The 19,974-nt window shown below is 37.7% G+C and overlaps 1 long non-coding RNA gene across 1 annotated transcript in view; it reads left to right on the top strand.

Moving 5' to 3' along the window:
* The window catches only part of LOC142100007 (uncharacterized), a 656,382-nt gene that overhangs the window by 81,499 nt on the left and 554,909 nt on the right, over positions 1-19,974 (top strand). The gene's annotated exons all lie outside the window — the stretch shown is intronic.

Raw genomic sequence — 19,974 nt, 5'->3', positions numbered from 1 at the left:
AAGAGAAATGTGTTTGTAAAATTGTTGAGTAGCAAACAAAGCTTGTTTCAACAATTAACAATTATTTCTACAGTTTTATTATATTTTTAATGTTTTCATGTTATTGCTAAGTGTTTTAATTGCATTTCATTTTCTTACTGTGTTATTTTGACTTTTTCTTTCATCCACGTATGAAAATAATTGAACGTTTTGACATTGAGATAACAATAATTTAAATACTGGCTTTGCTATGTTATTGTGTAACTGTCACGGGGGGTGTTAAAAAGAACAAATAAGATCGACAATGTTTGATTGACATCCCATGTACTCATTGTTAAAACAAAATATTTCTATATTTCTATTGCCAACCTTTTTGCAATTAAAACATGTTTTGTATAAATACTGGTGCAGAAAATAACCAGCACTATTAACTTATTGATGTAACAATAGAATCCAATTATTATCAAACAACAGGCAAGAAACATCTATGGCTGTAGTAGGACATGTTGAAGAAGTTGAGGTCTTAACCCTTGGTAACATTGATAATGATGATTTTTTTTATTATGAATTTTTATTTTACAGTTTTCATTTGTAAGCAATCTTGCCATTAGTGAGACACCATCTTCAAAAATTAGTTTAGCTTTCTTCACACACTATTTGGATATATTTAATGAATATCTTGTCTACTAGAATAGCAGCCACAGGTGACACGGACACAGGGTTATGGCCTAAACCACATATGAAAATGATGGGATTTTGTCCTTTTAATATATATGGAATAATGTGACCAGTGTAATTTATAATACCCAAGTGGCATCAAAATAGATTTAAGTGCGTATGAATATTTCCAGTGGCTAATGCTATTGTCACTTAATGAGGTTCTACACCAATAGTAATGAAGACTTTTAATGAATACACTTACTTATCTTGCAATTCCATCTCTCAGATCTGCACTCTGCTCAGCTCCTTCATAAAGACCATTTGACTGGTTGATAGACCAACATTTCTGCAGATCTTCTCTGCTTCATTAAAGTGTGCTATCAAAGGGCTTAACTTCTCTCTTAGGTGTTATCACATATACATCAATTACAATTGTGCAGGGAAGAATGAGGTGTGGGTCTGCAAGCCTGTTAAATGTCTGTGTACTGAGAGCTGTAAGATCTGAGACAGAGGTGATTTCATTATACTCGTGGGATAGGGTAAGTTTATTTTAAAAAAATATATTGCTTAATTTAAAGGGTTTACATCATATTGGATGATGGAAAAATAAGTTATGGTTGGAAAAATGTAGACAAGGTCTAAATCATAACTTCAGTGTAGATCGAGTATATCAATTGAATCCATTGATAAGTTGAGCTACTAAAGTGTAAAATGTGAAGTCAGAAAGTCTGTTGTGTGTGTATTTGATGGTTTTGCACATCCCAGTGTTAGAAGATAGCAGTGTCACCTGTAGGAGCTTCAAAGGGCCCCTGCTGTGAGCTATATCCTGACACAAGTTAGTTTTAGGACACCTGAATAGACTTTGGGGGGCTGGTCAAAGCTTGACCTCCTTGCAGCCAAAGGCAGCATTTGAAGGCCTATACAGGTATATAGAAATATGAGCTTCAAAGGAAAATGTCTTCATAGTTCATAGTTTGGGAAATCTGGGTGCCACTCCATACTGAAGAGCAGATATCACACCAGGGTTGTGAATGACAGATACTGGCGATATCCGGGAACAGCTATAATCACATATCTTTGGGAAAGTTATGTCACATAGTCATAATTCCATTATGTTTGGTATTTAAATGTTTGGGAGATTATGACCGGTTTACTGAAGGGGGCGCTATGTGTCTGGGATATATCTGTGAAGAAATACCCAAAGGTCAAAGCTTTGTTAATATTTGTAAGCAAACTATAGTGAAACCCAGGGAACATTCCTGCCCCCCTAATATCATTAACACTGCCCCTGTGAAGACTGTCCCATTTAATTTTGCTTAAAAAACCTTTGTTGGGAAGGGGTAAATTGTCAGTCTTTTGGGAAAATCAATCCACATTGATAAGCTGTACTCTACCTAGCCTATGTCCCATGGCACAGATTATACAATTTGTGTAAGTTATACTCTGAATGTAACCCCTTTAATTTTAAACTGGTTTGCTTGTGTTTTTCGATCTGTACTCAACGCTGCTGCAAGGCTCATCTTCCTTTCTCGCCATTCCTTTTCTGTCCTCCCCCCCGTACTAAGCCCTCCACTGACTTCCCTTCCCCTACTTTTTCAAGCTCCTCACACTGACTTACAAGGCCCTTGCCAACTCCACTGCTCCCTACATCTCTAACCTCATCTCTATTCACACTCCATCCCACCCACTGCGATCGGCCAATGATCGTCACCTCTCTTCTCCTCTTCTCATGCACGTATCCAAGACTTCTCCTACGCTGCCCCTCTCCATTGGAACAAGCTTCCTTGCCCCATCAGATCATCCCCTACTCTGTCCAGTTTCAAACGAACATTAAAAAACCTACATTTTCTTAAAAGCCTTTTAGTCAACCGCTTTACTACCCACCCTGTCGGCTACCTCTCCCTCTCATCCCTTCTCCCAGCTCCATGACTCTGTCTCCATTTCACCCATTTGTCTGTTTCACCTTTGTGTCTCTCAGTCTGCCTACTCCTCCCTTTAGATTGTAAGCTTCTTTCAGCAGGGCTTTCTTTCCTCCTGTTTTCACCACTTGTAACTTTGCTCTCCAGCTACTCAGCCCACCTCCTCTTGAACCTTCTGCCCTCTGAGTCGCTTTTCTCTGCACCTCTCAGTGGCTCTTAACCTGTCATCCACACCCACACTTTTGGGCTCAGGTTACCAGCTTATGCTGATTTTCCCTCACCCTTTCTCTCTAGCTGTGCTTTGAGCTTCCAGAGTTATAGTGCTTATTGTTAATTGTACTGTGCTGTTTCACCTTGCACTGTGCCATTGTTGTCCTTGTACGGCGCTACGAACACTTTGTGGCGCCCTATAAATATAAATTAATAATAATAATAATAATAATATGTTATGTCAATTGTTTAATTAATTGTTTTTTTAATATTAGAATGCCCTGTACCTTTGTATATTAAATCTATAAAATTAATAAGTGGCGTCCTTGATACTCTAACGAATCCATTAGCCTGTTAAGAAAAATATAGCTCAACCAAGTTAATCCTTTGAATGCCGGTGTGTGACTTGTTAATACATTTGACTAACAAGCCTAGTGTGTGCTTGCATTTACATTTGTGTAACAGTCTGGAGGTGTGAAGAGTTAATCCTTTGTTTGCTGGTGTGGGCCTTGCTAGCCTATGGGTAGCCAGAAGCCTTGTGTGTGCTGGTGTGGGACAGTATATCGGGTCCTATTGCCCGTATTCAATAGGTAGTGGCAAACCTGAAGTGTGTGGGAGTGTGAGAGTGTGGCGTGGGAGCGATTCAGTAGGTCTATAACCTGTGTGATAGGTAGAGAGAGACTGCGGGCTGGAATCATGTGTAACATCATAAAGCAAATACCCCAAAGACATGGCAGCTGGAAGCGTGACACTCGTATTTAAGCCTCAATAGGAGATACCACATCTAGAAGATTTCTATATTAACCCCCTGTGTCCTAGGAAGACCGGAGACACTTTGTTTCAAAGTCGGTGGCTGTCATGTTTCAACTTACTTAATTCACACTCAGTAACTATACAGAGTCCTAGCAGAGCTCTGATTTTTTTTTACTACACAGTGCTAAAAGGGTAAAACATCCATGTAATTTGTACCAATGGAAAATCTAAACACTTAATATACTCTCCTATTTTGGATATAGTTACAGCTTATGAGTAACCACTTCTGTTTTGCAGAGATGCAGGGCCCACTATCAAATCTTTGCCTTGGGCCTACTAAAGTCTTGAAACGGGTCTCATCTAATTATGCAGCAATCTTGACTATTGTTATGATCTTTTTATATAAAATGCTGACATATTATGAAGCACTGTACATTGAAAGGATCAAGACACAAACACATTACATACAAGGAAATGAAACAGAAGGTAAAGTTTGCCCTGGCCAAATGAGCTTACAATCGAAAAGGTCTGGAGAACACTTGATGCATAAGGTAGCGGAATAACAATTGTGGCTAAATATTATAAAAATAATTAGTAGTACCTTTTTGCAAAAAGTACATTATGCATTAAATTAAACTTTTTATCAAGATCGATATTAATTGTCTGCAAATACTGTATATGTGTTGATGAGACTCTAGACACAGAAGCGGCAATATTTGCAGATTGCATCTGCTGATGAAAGCTGATTTAGAATACGATTTTTGGGTAACTGTATAGGCACCTATTCTACACTACCCTCTGCTTCAATCCCCTGGAAGCAGATGTAACAGCACTTGTCAAAATAGTGATTTATTGATCATTATGACAAGTGCTGTACTGTATTCATGACAGACTTTGCAACTGCTGGAAGGATCACAGATATAGCTGACTGCTAAGAGTACCTTCTCTGTACAATAGTTACACTATTTTGTCAAGCTCTGTGTATTTACCTCTGGACAATATGCCATAGGCAAATGTAAAACTGCCACTGAATATATACCCTAACGCTCCTTAATCTTGTAACACAATCTATACTACTATTTTATAATACGTTACCCTGTGATGTGAACGCAACTTCAAATGGATTAAAAGATTTGGCACATTTTGGAGTTTGGCTGTTTAAATCAACTTATGAAATGAAAAGCAGAAGTTCCCTCACAAGGGATCATATCATAAATTAACTTGATAAAATCTTTTAAAATTTAATTTATCAACACAAATTCTATAAAAATATCTTTACCAGTCATCAAACAGCACTCATTTACATCACATTATTCTTTTTTTTTTAAAAAAAAAAAAACCTTTTCTGCTTATATCACAATCATAAGATTTGAAAAATCATAGGCAAACCAAGGGGGGTTAGTAGTGCATGGAAACCCCCCATCCAAGCCTGGGGCACTGTATAATTGAAGTGGCTGGACCCTGCCCCTGCTTCACATGGCTCTGCTTGAAAAAGGGAGAGCTGTGTGCACCTAATAGTAGTGCATGCAGAATTGCCCATGTATATTATAGGGATAGGAAGAGTTGGAGAGCAGCCAAGCACTGTCTAATATTATAGCCACGCCATCATGCATGCTGGTCACGCCCACTGGTGGTGTGGTGTGGAAACCCCCCTCTACAAATCCTGCTTTCGCCACTGAAAATGGTTTGCCAAAAATAAAACTCATGGTCCTTTATTGTGAATAGTTCAGCCAGCCAAACCATGATAGATACACTTATTGCTAATGAGCGGAATGGGCAGGTGGAGCATCAGGAGGGAGGATCAGGATTGGGTGTGGTGGGCAAGGATGAAGAGTTGTTTTGAGGGAACACTAGAAATGTTGGAGGTTAGGGGTGAGTATGGTCAGGTGCGACAGGGAGTTCCAAAGGTGGGAGCAGCATGGCCGAAGTCCTGCAGGTGGGAGTGTGAGGAGAGACCAAGGTCGGCAACAGAATCAAGTGGGTTTTTAGGGAAGTATTTCTTGACAAGGTCGGAGATATTGGAGGAGATGTTAAAGAGGGCTTTATAGGTAGGTAGGTATGGGCAAGCAGCTTGAATTGTATTCTGGATTAAATGATGAGCCAATGGAGGGAATATTTATCATCATAATCATCTATTTATTTATATAGCGCCACTAATTCCGCAGCGCTGCACAGAGAACTCACTCACATCAGTCCCTGCCCCATTTTAGCTTACATTCTAAATCCCCTAAAATACACACACAGACAGACCAAGAGAGATTAAGTGCAATTTAATAGCAGCCAATTAACCTACCTGTATGCTTGTGGAGTGTGAGAGGAAACCAGAGCACCCAGAGGAAACCAACGCAAACAGGGAGAGAACATACAAACTTTGCACAGATAAGGCCATGGTTGGGAAACAAACTCATGACCCCAGTGCTGTGAGGCAGAAGTGCTAACCACTGAGCCACCATGCTGCCCACATAGTAATACATATCTCTGGCCACTTCTTCATGTAGTCAGTTGCTCATGTTCGTTATCGCACAGTATGAAGGAGAAGGAGAGGGAGAATTGGAATACAAAAGCAGTAGACAAGGTTAGAACTAATTTTCTGGTGCCCATAGATTTGGCCACCCAAGATGAACTTGTCACCTTGTCTCATGATAGCAATAGCCCTGAACATAAAATAACTAAGTGGACATTGGCAAATTTTGCAATTCTCTCTAGTTTAGTCTGTGCAAATAGAACGTACAGCATCAACGCAACAGAGGACAGATAAAACGTCCAAATCATGAAAATGTCTCAGGCTGACAGTTTATTCAGCTTTGCAGGAACCAAATGCGAGAAGCAATTTGCATTCATTGTATTTTATATGCAATAGAACAATATCAGAATTTCTTATTTTCTGCTTTTTTTTTCTGTAGAATTTTTAAAAATGACATTTAAATGGTAGTAGGGCATTCTTATTTCTGACTTTCGAAAAATGTGCAATTACACTGTCATCCTTAGCACTTCACGTTGGACATGGATTAATTATTAATGTGTATCCCTTAAAGAATGACTCGATCATGTCACAATTCTAGACAAATAAGGCTAATGCAAAATCATAAAATATTCAATTGACTACTGCTGAACTGACAGGAAATTAATTCTATGAACACTTTTGATATTACCAGAAAATGAGTTTGAAACTCACGCTGCTGAAATAAATGTTCTCGTAATTTGCTCAAGGGTACAACTCATCCTTCAGTAGGTTAGTGTTTTTTTTTTTCATAAATGCTACAAATACACAGTTTAGAGATAGGATGCTTAATATATATTATTTTTAGACAGTTCGTTACTTAGAAACAACACGGAATGATTCTCTTTTTAACTCTAGTTGGATTACTTTTTTATTAGTCCTTTTAGCAGTTTATGCTATGTGCTTTAATTTGAGAAAGTTGTCTTGATAGGAGCATCTTTCTATTGCGCTGGAAAATTGCTAATTACAGTTTCATCTTGCCCTGTGCCATGATATCAGATCGTCTTTTTGAGTTGACTTTGTGCACTATGTACCAAGCAAAAAAAACAAAACAATGTTCCCCCAGAACCCAGTTCTGTCACAAAAGATTATTTTATTAAATGACCTGTGCATGCATTAAATCCACTCTACTGGGCAGGCTTCCTCTGGCTCACACAGCAGAAGAGGAACAGAGAAGAGGTACAGATGAAGTTGGCCGTGGGAAAGAGCTGTCTAGACGTAGAGTCCCATACACTTTCCCAGTCAAGCCTTAAGACTTCACTATGCTTACTATGTTGCTGTTGGGGAGAGGGCATAAAACCCAGCTAAAAATGTCCTTCTGTCTGGATGAGCAAAGACCCTGGAAAACTGAAGACTGCAGAAGCTCTTACTCTTCCTCCTCAGAAAAGAGTCACCTTGTTCTCTCTACACAATCCACAAAGAGGACCAGCTTAAAGGTAATCGTGGAGGCTGATGCTTCGATCACCATGTAAGTGATTAAAAAAAATATATCTCAGTTTCAAACCTCTATTCAAGCAGACTTTGAGAGAACTTTGGGCGGTTTAAAGAGGACATAAACCAATTGGGCCACAGGTTAAACAACCGTCAGAATCAAATGGAAATGTTTGTCGTAGCCCATAATGAATTGGTTTACTTGAACAATACACCAGAGGAGAAGATCTCTAAATTGGTCACCAAAATAAAAGATGTAGAGGACAAAACCTGCAGAAATAAATTTAGATACTGGGGTTTCCAAGAAGACGTAATTGTTGACCTACCTGGAGAACATCTTCTGCATCTGGCTGCCAGATACATCTGTTCTGTACTTATGTTACTTATGGTGAGTTCAATGGTGCCTTATTCAAAGAAACTGCTGGCACCAACCCCTGAGAGATATCCCGACACAAGTACAATTAGATCACATTAAGGATCCTAAAATAGCAAAAGTGTTCCTCAAGAATGAGTTACCAAAGCCATAAGAGGATATATCCCTGTATACAGATCTCTCCACTTCCACATTGGTCAAGTTCAAGAAATGAGTGAAAGTTATTGCTTCATTGAGAGATAATGGTATTGGATATAGATGGAAATTCTTCATCAAACAAATGGAGAATGGACTCCAGTGTGTACACCTGTCTCCAGGCAAGGCTACATCTCTATGGAGGACATATAAGAAACAGCCAATGTTTCCACAGAATGGACAGGAAATAACGGACACAGATAGAATCCTGATGGATAAAGTTAGAAATCCCATACTATAAACCAGATGATTTGTTTATTAGTTTGAACCTGTTTAGAATTTCTTTTCTGGAGAACTTATGTTATTAGTTGCCCAGGAGCCATGGTAAATGACCCATAGAATTTGTTACATTACACTTATTACATTTATTTTCTTCTCGCCCCCATCTAGGGTGGTGTTCGAGTTGCTTGTACATTCTCCATAGATTCACTTAGTTCTCCCATACTAAGAAATGGAGTGTGATGATTGCCAGTTAACGTAGGATGAGCTGTCAGGTTCATCAACCTACAGTATTACTGACCAGTCTGGAAGCGGTACGACACTGATATGTATGATAAACACTGTACTATATACCTTGCTGAATTTGTATGCCCCCATCAAATGGCAAAGGCATTGGGGATCATAGACTAGTTAAGTGGTTAGCACTTCTGCCTTGCATGAGTTCAATTCCCGACCATGGACTTATCTGTGAGGAGTTTGTATGTTCTCCCCGTGTTTGCTCCGGTTTCCTCCCACACTCCAAAGACATACTAGTAGGTTAATTGGCTGCAAACAAATTGACCCTAGTCTGTGTGTCTCTGTCTGTGTGTGTTAGGGCAGGGACTGATGTGAGTGAGTTCTCTGCAGAGAATTAGTGGCAATACATAAATAAATGGTAATAATAATAATAGTTGCAGTGATTTTTAGAAAAAAAGAAATGTTGTTGATTGTCTGGATGGTTCAAAGCCAGCAAAGAGACCTATAAACCATCAATATATGGTGGTGTGCTTACTGCTTCATGGTGCAACTGGCCATTTAGGTGCAATCTTCCAAGTCTGGTTTTTCTTCACCATTCTGGTCTGCATTTATATATTTACATTTCTCTGAATTTATAGTCCACAAATAGAGCTGGAATGACCTGCCAATTAATTTGGTCGTGTGGCACAGTTGAGATAATATAGGGAACATTTAAGGCCAAATTCGGCCATCAAAATTTGGGTGCCAAATGTGGAATGACTACTCAGTGGAACACAAAGTTTACTCAAGAACTTGACTTATCACAGCTGATAAACATACATTAAAAACCATTAATGGTCTTTATGCCAGTCTAATTAAATGGTCAGTCCATACAACAGTATACTGTGCCATTAAGACTTTGTACTCACAGGAAGGCGAGGGATGTGCAGACTCAATGAGCCCCTGCTAGCTTGCCAAGAAAATATGGTCAACATCTTTAGATCTATAACTTAATTTGTCCAGTGTAATATTTATAGTACTCAACTTCATACCATTTGGTGCACTCAAAAAACTCTAGTGATTGGCCATCTAATACAGGCAGCAGCTGATGCTACACGGACAACATAATCTAAGATCGTAAATCCTCCCAAGAAATGAAAAATGTATAAACAGTCAATAAAAAAAAGATTAAAGCTTAATTTGTGCTCTAGAGGAAACAAAGCTGTTAGAAAGAAGGCTGAAAACCCAAAAATGTACCTCTAACATACCATGTCAGCACCAACAATGAAATAATTATGAACCTCAAAGATATAGCTAAAGAATTCGCAAATTATTAAAGTCAACAATATATTTTAAAACCTTCTATCTCCCTGTAACCAAAATGTTAGTGAAATTAATATTATCAAAAGTCTCATCTGGAGACAATGAACAACTTTCTGTACCAGTAACTAGTAAGTATTAATGATGTCCTTAGTGGTATTAAATGTTTCAATCTACCTATGTCTCCAAGGTTTTTACAGAAAAATGTTAGTGGCAACAGTGGTTAAACTGCTTAAAGAAACGTACTTAAAATTTCAGACTTGAATTTCTTTTAATAGAAAATGGAAAACTATAGTAGCAATATTAAATCAGTTTCCCTACAAGCTGAAAGAAACTGACCGGGTGAGTTTGTGGTGGGTGTCAACTACAGGTGGTGCTAGAAGGTTCATTAACATTATACACTTGTTGCGAAAATGTCATCTCTGCTTCTACCCCTAGTTGCATAAAAGGCATTCAATGGGATACACTGAGGTTATTAATGTACACTTCTCAGAAGACATGGCATAATGGGGGAGCTTGGAAAGCCATTTGGCACTTTCCTGCAATCCATTAGCAAGGGTTTATACCGCTGGATTCATATATGGCCCATTTTAGATAACAAAACTGCTGCTGCACTTATTTTTTTATGATTATGGAACTCTTGGCAACTGCGATAAGTCTGAGCCTGGATATAGAAGGTATGAAGATGAAAGGTGTTAAACAGGGTATTGGGTTATTTGCACATCATGTGATTATTATTGCATCCAACTGTTTGAACTCACTGCCAGCTACACAAAAATGTGATGATTTGAGAGAAGGGCCTTCTGTAGCTTTTGTTTGTGTGTCCACTTATGCTATGCAATCTGGTTTGGTTGGCCAGCTTCTACCATTGGATATTTTCATCCACAGTTTATTCAGTTCTAAGCATTTGGGGGAAAAAAATATTTCTTATGCTTTGCATATAATTTGCACATGATCACTTTGTCTTCTGCCATGCTTTTTTTTTCCATATACTTTCTAATTAAGTATTTCCGATGGCTGCTATGTGATCTAACATCAGTGGAGGTGAGTCCTCTACTTTACCTTATCTCTCAGATAAAAAACACCACCTATCCAGGCATTGGTTGCCAGTGATAGTGTTTCCTACTTTAGCTTCTTGGTTCTGTTGCCTGATTTCCTTTCTGTGAGTTCTAGCACTGACCCTGGCTTTGGATATTGGTGACTTCTGGCTCTGACTACTGGCTTTGGATATCGGTGACTTTTGGCTCTGAATACTAGCTTTGAATATCGATGATTTATGGCTCTAATTTCTTGGCTTGTATACGCACAACTCCTCGTGACCGCTACCTTGCATAGTACTGTGCATACTGAACCTTGCTGGTGGACTCAGCCCTTACACAATGGAATATATTATCGCTGTCTTAATTGCATACAAGCTTACTGTGCCACTCATCACTTGAGTCAAGTATACCAAGAGTTTCCTGCCGTGCTGCCCCATTCACCATCTGTGTCAGTGACTTATCTATACAGTGTCATTTATTATTTGTGCCAATGACTTTCCGTTGTTTGCTATCTTGTTAGTAACCTACAGCATTATCATTGTGCCAAATTATATCATATTTACTTACCTGTTTACATACCTGCTAAATTCGTATCCTGCTTTCGTGATATCAGCCTTGATTGTCCATAATGAACTGCTTCAATAAATCTACTGTTTTCCTGCCTTCAACAACCTAATAATGTGCAACTTGTCATGAGTCTCCAGCAGCCATTTAAATGCTGATACAAAAATTGCAGACACTGATTACAAATTTGGTGCTAGAACAATGGATATCTAATATGTTAAAGTCTCGAACAAGGGTTTTGTATTCATGACTCTGACATTGATGCAAAATAAGTATAAATTACATACTTGCAGCCCATATAAGTACCTCCAAATAAAGCTCTTTTTGTATTCTTATAAGATTGAATGCCTTTCTGTAGGTGATATTTCTATACCAACTCATTACAGTTAATAAGAAGGTTAAAAGTGGAATCTCTGATATATATTACTACTTAACAAACCCTCCCAGCTTCATAAAAATTCCATACAAAGAAAGAATTAAACATACATTTTTCAGAGGACAAATGGAGAACGGAGTTAATGCTGCCAATGAGTGCTTCTAATTGCGTTCTGCAATGGTCCAGAAGATACTTTACAATTGGTATCTTACACTTAGCAAATTGATTGAAATATACTCATGTCTCTATAACTTATTGGAGGAATTATGGAGGGACAGTTATCATGTGCCACATTTGGGGGGAATTCAGCAAAATTAAATTATTTTGGGATGTCGTGTTTATTGTTGCTTCAAAATGTTTAGCGGTAAGTGCTACCACGTGTCTGCGGTTGGACCTATTTAGTACTAGACTGAGGGATGTCCCAGCACATTATTAATATATTATAGCAAATATTAGCATGGTGGCTTAGTGGTTAGCACTGCTGCCTCACAGCACTGGGGTCATGAGTTCAATTCCCGACCATGGCCTTATCTGTGTGGAGTTTGTATGTTCTCCCTGTGTTTGCGTGGGTTTCCTCCGGGTGCTCCGGTTTCCTCCCACACTCCAAAAACATTTTAGTAGGTTAATTGGCCGCTATCAAAAATTGACCCTAGTCTCTCTCTATCTGTGTGTGTATGTTAGGGAATTTAGACTGTAAGCACCAATGGGGCAGGGACTGATGTGAATGAGTTCTCTGTACAGTGCTGCGGAATCAGTGGCGCTATATAAATAAATGGTGATGATGATGATGATATTAGGACCCCAATGGCAATTGCAATAGAATGGAAATCAGAATCAATTCCTAGGCATAAATTTATTAAAACTGCTAAAAACGAAAATTGGAGGTGTAGCCCATAGTAACCATTTTCTAGTACAATCTGATTGGTTGCTATGGGCAACACCTCCACTTTTCCTTTTAAGTTTTAGTAAATCTAGCCCCCATTGTAGAATCGGATATGTGAAGGCTCAAGGAGTAAGATCAATAGGATGAAATGTAAGCAAAAAGCTTGCTGTAAGCGGGAAGGCACCTGATATTTGATGGCTATAGCGTTCACATAAAAAATGGTGGTAATCAATACAGAGGGCCTTCACTTGTGTTTACTTCCCTACATGTGTGTGCATGAAGTTTCGTGCTGTTACAATGTGTTAATCTTTGTGAGAAGCTGCAAAAACTTTATTTCAAAGATATAAGATTTTGTAAACTTTGTTTTTGCAATAGGAGATTTCAAATTTAACAATGAAAACAGAGCAACTCTGCTGTTTGGTATTATTCTAATTGGATATGTCACTCTGAACAAAATGCATGTGATTTTTAAATAGCGGGACTGTAAGTAAGCTCATCCATCCTTCTGAAGGAAGGACCGTATGAGCACTGAAACGCGTAAAGTAAGCTACTTGTACTTTTCATCCAGACAGCCTAAACACAACCTAGATATGTCTGTGGCTATTAACTTTGGTGGATGTTATAACCCTTTCTGCTGGAAAACACATGAAGCCAGACGTACACCTCAGGAGTGGCGAGATACCACACCGGCTATATTCAAAAGCTGACAATAGGGAATTATTATATTACGTAAATCTAAACTACAGTTTCCATGAGGATAACCCAGACTCCTTTATAAAAAAAACTTTAATATGTTTGGGACATGTTTGTCTGGTATTACTCCATCCCTCCCTCTAATTAGTCACTAGATGATGTATGTTATCGTTGAAATATGTTCACTTCAACTTACTTACATTTTTATAATATTAAACATTGTTATTTTTTAAATATAATACTTTTCTCCATTAAATAACTTTGGTTCATTGACGTGCTTTTGGCTTATATGTTTAGATATTTTTATCATCCATTTATTTCTAATAAGATTGTACGTGCAGCCATTTTTACTTTTTATGCCTACTTTATAACAACTAGAAATTATGTGCAGGTGAGTCGATTTATATAATATAAATTTTGATTGGCGATACCCTTTAAGAACTGTACCTACCTCCAAACATTCATAAACCAATCATAATCCAAACCCCGCCTATACACACCCCCAAACATTCATAAACCAATCATAATCCAAAGTTCACCTATACACACCTCCAAAACATTCTTAAACCAATCATAATCCAAACTCCACCTATACACTCCTCCAAGCATTCATAAATCAATTGTAATCCAAACTCCACCCATACACACCTCCAAACAGTCATAAACCAATCATAATCCAAACTCCACCCATACACACCTCCAAACAGTCATAAACCAATCAAAATCCAATCTCCACCTATACACACCTCCAAACAGTCATAAACCAATCATAATCCAAAATCCACCTATACACTCCTCCAAGCACAAATATACTCAGCTCAACACTAGACATTACTCAGCCTCCAAGCAGGTAAGAATCATCTCTACTTTCCATGCCCCCTTTCCCATAGCTTTGGGTTATTCTTGGCACATCACCATACAAGACCTTCCCCTCTTACCTGTGGGAGTGGCCTAAGACTACTTGTTGAACAAACACACCCACCCTCCTCTTCGTGCACATGGTGGTGAGTTGCAAGGACAGTATTGCTATGGACAGGGCTGTGCTAGTAATGTGGGGCTGCTTTGGCCAATAATAGGCATTGGGAACAGAAGCCCCTGATGAGGTCACAGCAATAGGCTGAATTACCAGTCTTCCACTTGTACTCTACTTATATGGCCAACATCATGGAAAGAGCTTTTCATTTGGGCAAAGCAGCCATCAATGACAACTGGCAGTGAAAGAATTGTTGTAATGGAGATAGGGATGGCAATCCCAACTGTACTATAATAATCTTTTTAATAATAACAATAATTATTATTATTAGCGTTACGGCCTCACATCGCTGATGTCCTGAGTTTGATTCTGACCAGGGCCATATCTGTGGGGATTTTGTATGTTCTCCCCTTGTTTGGGTTCACTTCGAGTGCATGGGTTTGATTAATTGACTTCTGACATCGTTATTTCAAGTAGTTTCTTACCTCAAGATAACGTTGCCTTATTGGGTCACCCATGCCCTCCTGAAACCTTGACTATATATTTAAATATATTTATTAACCTACAGGTCTCCGAGAGTATTAGTCTGTCATTTTCAAAATAAATTTAAAATAAATTTGTCAGGGTGCAGTTTATATCTGTTCCTTGGATACGATGTAAAGCTGGCCTCTGGACATAATTGGATTACCATTTGTGAACAAGACTCTTGGGAGTAATAACCTTCTCATTCTCCTTCTCAGATGGCCCCTCACCCTGTATAAAAATAATAGTCAGAGCGAAGGACGTGTCAAAAGCTAAAGCCCTAAGTCCCCCCTCCACCTCCCTGGCCCAGACATGACATCACGGCACAGGTATACTTCCATACGTCATAGCACCTGGCTCTCGTAAACTCCGAACAATCTCGGACTTTAGGTTAAACGAGTTGCTGGAGAGAGTTACAATTTTTATGATGTTGCTAGAGAATACTGGCAAAATTATTTTACTTTTTAAAATGTATAGCCTTCAAATAATAGAAGTAGAAGCTGCATTTTATATTAAATTCGTGCTCCATTATAGTCGATGGTGCCGTTCCCATCATTGTGCTCTAAAATTTTGCAACTTTAGAAAACGTGGAATAATCTATTAATCATGCATTTACATGCTTACCAGTGCAATGGATTGAATACATGCAGAGCACATGGAAACCGTGTGAAAGACGAATCACTAAACCACGTATAAAGCACGGGTCCCTTTACCCAGAGTATATCCAGTATGTGAACAAGTCATAAATGTTTGGCAAAAAGCTGCACCATTATTGCAACATTGTAAAATATTTTTAAAAAATTTGTGCTCACCAAAACCAGACTCTTCCTCTGTCTACATATCAAGCAGTAATACTAGATTATTACATACACATGTCAAGCTAAATGTTTATTCAATAAATTATTTGTTCAAAACAATTAAGTGCCCTCATGTCATATAAAGTGCATACAAGTTATTACATGATTTAAGTGTATAACCTAATGAAGATCTTCGAATACAAAATCAAATACTTAGTTGTTAAATCATCAAATTAAATAAAATAGGATAAACAACACCTAATAACTCATATATAAATAAGGCATTGTAATATTTTAAATATATATATATATATATATATATATATATATGATATATATATATATATATATATATATATATATATATATATATATAACATTAAAATTTGGCTCTTCTAATGGGTTCTGTAAGATTTTAAATACTTGCGTGCACCAATTTCTTTATTTCTCTTCCCTTATCAATATTTTACATATTTTTTCAGATTTAAGTCCTGATATATTGGAATATACACTTAATAAAACTTGTATTTTTTTAATAAAACTGAATGGACTGGAGTGCCCGAGTGTTAATTATTCTGGTCTTCTAGTTAATAAAATATTAAAACAGTCTTGGCTGCAAGTTCCTTAGTGACTAGGGAAGCGAATGGAAATGAGAGCTTTAAGAACTCTAAACTAAATTGATATGCCAGCCAAATGTCCAGCTCACAAGTAGATTTGTTAGAATCTACTTTATATGCTTTTTTTTTTGACCAGAAGGCAACAGAAAGATGCTTTATGAAACATCTTAATATAAATAGTTGGATATTCATTTTAAGATTTCCTTTTTAAGGATGCTGTTTAGCTACCCTTGCATTCTGTAATTATTGATAACGTTTTTCATGGCCTTATAGTATGGAAGATATCTTTACGAACAATTAGCTGGCAGGCAATCCTGTACGTTTTTCAGTGTATAAGATATATTTGCTTCTTCATCACTCTGTATGAGTTACAAGTACAACAAGCGGGTAGACTGCTGGTAACGAGGTCTCACAGTGAGAAGACGATGCAGCGAGGTGGAAGTAACCTGAGCCTCCAGCTGGGGAGAGAGTCCTGTCTATTTCTGGAAACTGCCATCCATTATTTGGAAGTATGATTTAATTTCAATGTCAACAACGATAATTAATTAAATATTCCTTCTTTCTAAACAAAACTGCGGGCTTTAATGGTCCGGCTACTGCTTGAAAGCACAAGCTTTCCTTTAAATAATATGTAATGAAAAAAGAGATACAAGGAGGAAACTAAAAGCCTTTTATTTATTTTCTGAACAACTGTTTCATCATGAGAAAGGACTAAAAGCTGTGATATATTATTCATATGTGTTATAAATGGGATAATGCGCCCCCTGCTGTAATGTAGAGATAGAGCAAGTGTCTTTTCTGGGTGTCGAAACAAGAGCTGCTCAGTAACGAAGGATATTAGAAGTCACCAGGAAGTTTATTGGCAACCTACGAATACTATACGAAGCTGCAACAGTCTTTATATACTGGTCATGGAACTTCTTGGTGACTTCTAATATACTTATAATTAAGATTAGGTGTGAATCATTCCTTCCAGTTCACTATTTTAATATCGTATTAGTTTATGTTTCGTGCCACTAGCTAGCACAGTACAACTGTATGCTACTAAAACAGACTATAAAAATGCTTTATATGTACAGTCCGCATTGAAAGCATCTTTATTTATGAAACTAATATAAAAATTAACAACAGTATTATATTTGAAAATTAATATTTATATCATTATACTGATAACATTTGTTATTTTATTTTATGATCAAATACATTTTATTTGTTTTTAGACATTTTTTTTTGTACATACACTCGCGTGTACATGGCGGCCTGTTCTGTGTGTGTATAAGTACGCCAAGTACTGTGTAGACAGAGCGTACATCTACACAGATTCAAATGGAAACGTATCTTGAGATCCTCATGGATTTGAATCTGGTCAAAACTACACGCAAGTTCCGTGCACTTTTTCAACACGCAACTTATGTGCAAGTTGCATTCGGGTTTGAATCAGGCCCTATGTGTGTACGGACATGATATATATTATCTTTGTCATCTTCTGATAGGGAAGAAAAAAGTCCTAAAACATGATCATTAACTATTTCTATACTAATTACGCAGCGCTGTACAGAGAACTCACTCACATCAGTCCCTGCCCCATTGGAGCTTACAGTCTAAATTCTCAAACATGCACACACAGTAAGGTCAATATTTTTAATAGCAGCTATTTAACCTACTAGTATGTGTAGTGAAAAAGATATTAATATCACCCTAACCAGCCTGTCTTCGTTTTTCACAAAATGTAGCATGTACTTATAGCATGTACTTTTTATAGCCTTTGCTTTTGATCCTCAGCACAACAGAGTACAATTGCTGTGTCTAATTACATGTGGATAAGGGGACATTGAGGTATATTGTAAATATGTATATTGTTTATTGTTGATCAGGCAGTGAGTTTGTTATTCATTGTCCTTAAAGTGAAGCCAAGGGGGTTATGGGTAGGGAACAGGTTGCAAGATACTGGTGAGGGGGGGCTAATTAGTATCCATTGTTCTCACAAGGCAACTCCAGACGTTTGGTCTACAATCTAGCTGGGGAGTTACTGTGGAAATTAGACCCTAGATATAAGCAGCCACTCCAGAGATGGAGGTGATATTCGTTGGAGAATTTATTCATGGAAGGTGCAGTGTAGCTGGTTTTGCGTTTTCGTTCTCTACCAATGGACTAAAGCTGCAGCTAAGAGAAGAGCTCCATGGGTCTTTAAGTCAGGACATTCAGGTTACTGTAGCTTCTTACGCTAGTGGGGTAAGCGACAGATGATGTGGTAAACCTGCCTGGCATTTATTTACTGTGTGTACTTAATATTCTAGTGTTGTTTTTATTACAATAAATGTACAGCTGTACTTTTCTAACTGCATTTGCCTGAGTGTGACTAATAAGAACCTTAGAAGGTACTGGGGTAGGCTTCCCCGGTTTACGAAGGCACCCGTGGGTGGCCAGCCAGAGTGAAGTGGGTAGAATTGGGCCAGAAGACCCGGTATCTTCACAGTATGTTTTTGGAGTGTGGGAAGAAACCGGAGCCCCCCCACGCAAACATGGGGAGAACCTACAAACTCCACACCAATAAGGTCATGGTCAGGAATTGAACCCATGACCCCAGTGCTCTGAGGCACAGATATATTGCAGATTTGTTTATAGAAGTATTCACACCAATCATGTTTTACTTTTACTTGTATATAGTCTGTTTCTTAAACCTTGTGTTATATAAAATGCAATCATATTAGGTTTTATTGTATTATTTTTATTTATTTATATTATTATTATTATTATTATTATTATTATTATTATTATTATTACCATTATGATTGTTATTATACACTATTATTATTATTATCATTTATCATTTATTTGTTAGGCGCCACAAGGTTTCCGCAGCGCCGTACATAATACAAGCAGGAGACCATACAGGGTGACATAGTACAGAGCAATAAACACAAAGTACCAATACTTCAGAACTCCGGGCAGACATATGAGCGAAGATGGAGCTGAAGAACAGGTATGGAGACAGGAGGGGAGAGGGGCCCTGCTCATACGAGCTTACATCCTAAGGGAGGGTGGACAAACAGGCACAAGAGGGAACATTCACTATGGCATTAAACAATCGCTGTAAAAAAAATGGCTCTATATACATGTATACACTGTACTGACTGGAGGACGTTATATATGAAATGTTTTACATGTGCAATAATAAACCAGTTAGCAACCACTTAAATAAGAGAAGCAAATGTCCGATTAGTCGATATGTGTTAATTCACATTTACTCTGTGTTACTCAAGAATCCTTATAATGGTTTACTGTAAATGATTGCCTTTACAAAATGTAATTAATTACTAGCCAATTACTTCCCTCACATCTTTAAACTGTTTTAATTAGTCTTAAAAATCCAAGATGAACAGTATTGTATGTTAATAGTATTTTTTCAATTTGAACATTGTTAAATAACATTACAGTAACTGGGATGCAAATGAATTTGAACAAGTTCTGCTTTCTGGATCTAAGTAAACAAAAGGTTTTTTCCCCGTAGCTGGTCATTTTGCTTGGCAAACACGTGATATGTTTTGTTCCATTATAAAAGTATAATATGTTAAAATGTTTCATTCCCAAATTTTTGATTAAAGTCAGAGACATAACAAAGATACGTAAGTGGAGAATCTTCCCAAGTAGGCCCAGATAATTTACATCCTGCACGTTGTCTGTCCAAAAACAGAATGAAATGCAGTGTTATTGGTTAGTGCGGCTGATTGTCA

Source organism: Mixophyes fleayi, chromosome 8 (genome assembly GCF_038048845.1).
Source record: "Mixophyes fleayi isolate aMixFle1 chromosome 8, aMixFle1.hap1, whole genome shotgun sequence".
In the NCBI taxonomy this organism is placed as follows: Eukaryota; Metazoa; Chordata; class Amphibia; order Anura; family Limnodynastidae; genus Mixophyes; species Mixophyes fleayi.
This window is presented reverse-complemented; position numbering and strand designations above follow the sequence as displayed.